The sequence below is a fragment of the Mandrillus leucophaeus genome, unplaced genomic scaffold (genome assembly GCF_000951045.1).
Source record: "Mandrillus leucophaeus isolate KB7577 unplaced genomic scaffold, Mleu.le_1.0 Scaffold107, whole genome shotgun sequence".
NCBI classification, from domain to species: domain Eukaryota; kingdom Metazoa; phylum Chordata; class Mammalia; order Primates; family Cercopithecidae; genus Mandrillus; species Mandrillus leucophaeus.
Window position 1 is genome coordinate 2411860 of NW_012098876.1, and position 6000 is coordinate 2417859.

General features: G+C 42.9%; 1 protein-coding gene across 1 annotated transcript in view; it reads right to left on the minus strand.

Moving 5' to 3' along the window:
• The window catches only part of TGFBR2 (transforming growth factor, beta receptor II (70/80kDa)), an 81192-nt gene that overhangs the window by 36726 nt on the left and 38466 nt on the right, over nucleotides 1-6000 (minus strand). The gene's annotated exons all lie outside the window — the stretch shown is intronic.

The window sequence follows — 6000 nt, forward strand, 5'->3', positions numbered from 1 at the left end:
CGTTCAGCCCTGTCCTCTGTTGTCTTCCCAACAGATGAGCATCTAACTGGTCATCGTTTATACACATCGTTTCTCATGGACATGGAAACAGTGTCAGCCTGAGGTTGTGCTTCTTGCCAAGGACATGCTGAGTGGTGGGTCTGGGCTGCTGTTCAGCAACCAGAACAGGTAGCCTTCTCTGTAAGGTGTGCAGCCTCCCACGGGTTAAGACCGATAAAAAAGCAAACACACCACCACCACGGGAATGTGGAAGGGTAAGGCTATTCCTTCTATGAGAGACAAGATTATCTGGTTCTTCTATGACTCTCCTATGGACAGAAAGTGAGGAACAAACTATGAGATCTTGGAAAAAAATCCCAACTCCTCTCTGGAGACCCACTTTTTTGTCATTAAAATGAAAAGTCTGGAGAAGCCAATTCACAGGTTTCACTTCATCATAGAAATGTAATGATTCTATGAAACAAGACAACACACCTGAAAGTAGTTAGCACAGGTGCACATATTCAGAGTAGGCTGCAATCCAAGGCAGCAATCATCACTATGGTTGTTCTATGAGTTCCCACAGCCTAGGCCACGGGCTTGCCACCACCTTGCCTACATTTCAATTGGAAAAGGGGTGGGACCCTGTTCCTGGAAACAAACTACTGAAAGTCCAGGACTTGGGTCCTTTCCTACATGGCCCCAGTGCCTCTCATTTTCTAGAATAAGCAGTTCAGTTCTAAGTTAGCAGGAAAAGCAGGACGGCCAAGATGCAGACATTTGGAAGCTGGAAGTGGTCCAGCAGCATGCCTCCCTTCATCCTCCTTGGCTTACCATCTTGTTTTCCATGTACCCACCTTCAGCAGATAGTCTTAGCAAACAACCCAGGAATGAACTGATTCAGACCAACTCTTCTTAGCACCACACTATTACTCTCCAGGGCTTTCCAAGGCCACCAAACACCTCCTCTGTAGATCCAATTCAAAACAGTATCTTGTACAATGCATCTTGAAAACATTCACAAATGTCTTCTTGCTTTGGGAAATATTAAGGGACAGTCCCACAGATAAACTAACACAAATACTATAAACTAACATGAACATGATCATAGAAACAAAAGAAATGCCTGCTGAAAAGATGTCTGATTTTCTCCACATTAAGATCCACACCAGAACAACGTCTGTGGAGTATATTTAAAAAATAAACCGTATTGTCACTGCTGAAAAACACCCACATGCCACTGGAGAGTTCTGTTACACAAGCTGACTGAGTAAAGTATATTGAGCTCATTTCCAAATGACCAGGCTTTAAACCAAATTTATTCCTCATGGGCCCATTCGCTCAGGGAGTTACTAGCATGAAGTTAATAAGACCTCCATCTCTGGTTCCATCCCTGCCTGGTGAGTTCACACCAGTGCTTCTCACACTTCAGTGTGCAAACAAATCACTGAGGGCCTTGTTATAGGCAGATGCTGATGCAACAGGCCCCGGAGGGCCCAAGGTTGGCAGTTCTAATAAGCTCCCTGGTGATGCTGCTGCTGCTGGTCTAGACAATTTCAGTAGCAACCGTTTATACCATTCAGAAGAGGTATGTGCCTTGGCATAGAGTGTTCTCCTTAATCAGGGTAAGAAGGAGTAAGAAAGGATGCACTTACTGTATGCCAGCCACTGTGCTGGGCGCTCCCAAGCATCATCTCCTTATATCCCACAACAACCCACAGGTACCATTTACCCGTTGGTCAAGTTATTGGATCAATTATGGATGTTGACTCGCCTTGGCTTGTGTAGTCTTAGCGTAGGTTATTACTACTTGGCCAATAATGGTGCAGTCATTCAAAGAGAAGGCCTTGTGGCCCAAAGCAAGCTTTCCATGGAAAAAATGAAGAGGGAATGAATCCCTTTGGCAAGTACAGAACTGCGATTACCCTAATCACTGATGTGAAAGGCACTTGTGAGTTGTTTCAGTTTTATTTAGCTGCTTCCTGCTGTGATTCTGAGTCAAAACAGGAACAACGTGCCTAATTTGTAATATTATCCAACAATGCCAGGGATGTGGTTAGCTTTGATTAGAAATTCTAGACTCAGCATGCTCCCCTTGCCTCTGTGAAGGCATGTGGAGAAAAAGAGAAACTGGATGAAACAGGGATTAAAGCAGAGTGAGCCCCTCCAAAACCTTGTGGTGTGATGTGTAGGTATCCGAATGCTCGGTTTATGCACCACAGTCAGCACTCAACTACAAAACCTCAGTGTGAGAACAGACCTAAGGCTACACAGGCCTGGTTTCCTGCATTCATACAAGCACAAGTCACCAGCCCTCTATAAAAAACCCAACTACTGCTAACAGCTAACAGTGACATGTCAGGCAATGTTGCAAGTACTTTACATGCATTAATCTTCTCAATCCTCACAACACCTCCCACCTGCTTTGTATTTCCATTTTACAGATGAAGAGACTGAAGCATGGAGATGTCAAGTCACTGGCCCAACATAGCAGAACTAATAAGTTGTAGAATAAGCCTTAAATCCAGAAGATCTGGCTCATTCTTGAGTATGACACTAGACTGCTTCTCTCTTACATAAACCAGCAGAAATCACCTCTTCGCTCAGTGTTCTGCAAATTAAATGTCTCACTGCACTTGGAAACCATTTATGAAATGAAAAAAACTGAGTTGCTGTGTTCGATTCTTACAGGTTCAGTGAGACATCAATAACCACATCATGTCTTTGCAAAGTGGGGATGTCATCTGCAAGTAAATAGGGTGGCTATTTGCTCAGGATTCCTTCCTCTCCTACCTCCTGCGCTGCCCTCAGTCCTGGTGCCCATCAGGTCTCATCTGACTGAGAGCTGTCACCAGGCCATCCATCATGACCAATCCAAACAACTTCTCTTCTAATTGGAATTTTATATGTTGGTTAGTACAGGGATAGACTCTGATTTCCTTGGAATTCTACACAAAATGTTTTGGCAGGAGGGAATCCTCAGAGACTGGGAGGGAAGCATGAATATGAGAGAACAGTTGTGCAGTGCAGATCCAGCCCCATTCTAGTTGTTTCTTGACTCCTGCCTGCCCTTGGTCACTGTAGGAAGGCATGGGAACTGGCACTAGCCCCCACGGAGGGATTGCAGGGTTAAGGGTAGGTACCCGGTTTAAAGAAAAAAACAGCAAAGTTTCTTTAACTCTTTCATTCTAAAAACCATGACCTCAGTCCTCTGAAGAACTAGCTTTGATACTCACTCGTTGTTCGATCATAGACAAAGTGTTAAATTTCTCTAGGCCTGGTTTTCTCGTGCATAAATAGGGATATTAACAGTGCCTACCCGCATGGGGTGGCTATGAGATGAAATGAGGTCATGCTTGGAAAGGGCTGAGCTCTCTGCATAGCAACAGCATGTTTTCTCTGAATATTAACTATCATTAATAGTATCACTAGAAATAAAGATCCATACTTTAAAAGAAAATCTTGTGGCTCAACCTTTTTTTTCTTACATATTAAAAAAGGTAGATGTACATAATTATCATCCATTGTGTAGATGCAGATCAGGAACTTGCCAGCAAGAGTACTGTACTACTAATAATATAGCCACAGTGCACGTCATAGCTTTTGTGTTCACTACCTTGTTGGACTTGGAGTAGAGAAATCAACATTAAGAGTTTTCATTCCGGCCAGGTGCGGTGGCTCACGCCTATAATCCCAGCACTTTGGGAGGCTAAGGCAGATGGATCATCTGAGGTCAAGAGTTTGCAACCAGCCTGACCAACATGTTGAAACCCTGTCTCTACTAAAAATACAAAAATGAGACAGGCGTGGTGGCAGACGCCTGCAATCCCAGCTACTCGAGAGGCTGAGGCAAGAGAATCGCTTGAACCCAGGAGGCGGAAGTTGCAGTGAGCCAAGATTGCACCATTGCACTCCAGCTTCGGTGACAGAGTGAGACTCTGTCTCAAGAAAAAAAAAAAAAAAAAAAAACAGTTTTCATTCCTCAATATAAAGAAGAGATGGTGGCAATAAGAGGAGAAATGGAATACAAAATGTTGCTCCTAATGTCTGCTGTTTGAGGTGGAAGAAATACCCCACCACAGAGAAGAGAGATGCTTAAAAAGCAAACACCGCCCCCGCCCCCCACCTCCTGAAGCATTTTAGAAGACTCTGAAATCACTCAGACATTTGAGTCATCAGCTGTGAAAGGCTTCCTGTACTGTACAGTGAGAAACTGTCTGTATGCTTATTATCTCACTTCATAAGAAAGTCTGAGAGTAAGAGGAAAAATACGAGGGATGCCCATGATGATCACCTGAGTTGAAATACTCTGAAAATGGAAGTCATTAATATCTACAAGGCTTATAGTAAAATATAAAACACATGAGATATTTTGACAAAGATATTCAATAATAAAATATAGATCCAACTTGTAGGCCATTTACCAACTTTTGTCCTTTTGGAGGAAATAAACTTGTCTACTGTAGAAAAGCCAGTATACAAAAGGAGAGAAAAGTTTCTTCAATGCCAGTAAACGTGCCTGGGTATTCTGCTATTAGAGATTAATTCCTTTGGCTTAGGCTAGGCCTTCTTTTAAAAGGTGAACTACTTGAAGAAAGCTGACGTGGTAAGTCAGGATATCAGGTGCTACCATGTTTCGTGTGATTTAATCTATTTAGATTTCCGTCCTAACTCAAATCACATAAAGAACATGAGGCCAGGCACAGTGGCTCATGCCTGTAATTCTAGCACGTTGGGAGTCCAAGGCGGCTAGACCACCTGAAGTTAGGAGTTCGAGACCAGCTTGACCAACATGGTGAAACCTGTCTCGACTAAAAATACAAAAATTAGCTGGGCATGGTGGCACACTCCTGCAGTCTCAGCTAATCAGGAGGCTGAGGCAGGAGGATCACCTGAACCTGGGAGGCAGAGGTTGCAGTGAGCCAAGATTGCACCATTGCACTATAGTCTGGGTGACAGAGTGAGACTCCGTCTTAAAATAAAAGGAGAGAAATGGACCATTTATAGGACAAGAACATAGGAAGGAAGAGTAACCTGGAAAGTGTTGCCCTGACAAGATGTGCATGCCTGCCTTCAGTTCACTGGGAAGCTGGCCTGGGGGAAGCTGGACAGGAAGAGAGGGAGAATGGCAGTAGGTGAAGGACACAGGAAGAGAACAAGCTGGATCTGCAGTGCTACTGAGCACCAAACACGAAACACGAGGACACATCTCTTCTCCCAAGTGGAATGCACACGGACACAGAGATAGGGTGTAGAGCCAGCACTTGTGTTTCAAAAAGATTTTTTCATTAAATCAGACCTATTGTTGACTAAACTAACCTTTCCCTTCCCTGAATTTACATTCCTAGAACCATGAGAGTACTATTAATATTTATTTACACTATCACGTCGGTAAAAATGGAAAGACTTATCCATCCCCGGTGCTGGAGAAGGTACATGGAAATCCGTACGTTCACATCCTTTTTGGGAGGAGAATAGTTTAGTAGTGCTTATTCAAATTTAAAATACACATACTTGTAATCTAGAGATTTCACTTCTGGCAATCTGCTTTGCAGAAATATTAGCACAAATGCATGAGAAATTTTTACAAAGCTATTCAATGTAGCATTAAGTGGAAAAACGGAAGATAATCCATCAACAGAGACATGGCAAGATCCACCATGGGAGACAATACGACATTTGAGACTAAATTAAAAGATATACAGTATATCTATGTGTTCTATCTTGTTCAGAAGGAATTGTAAAAGTGGTTGGGTCTAAAAAACGTTGCAAAAGAATATAGTATGATCAAATAGTTGCACTGAAAGATGGATGACTGGATGGAATGGATGGAAGGATGGACAGAGGGATGAAAGCAGGGAAGGAGAAAGGAAGAGAGGGAGTGATTGGGAGGACAGAGTGGAAGATAATATGAATGAATGACAGAGACATGTGTGCATCTAATACATTGTCAATACAGATGATCTGTTGCAGTGGGAGTGAGGGGATGAGGGAAATGTACTTTCATTTTTTTTTTTTTTT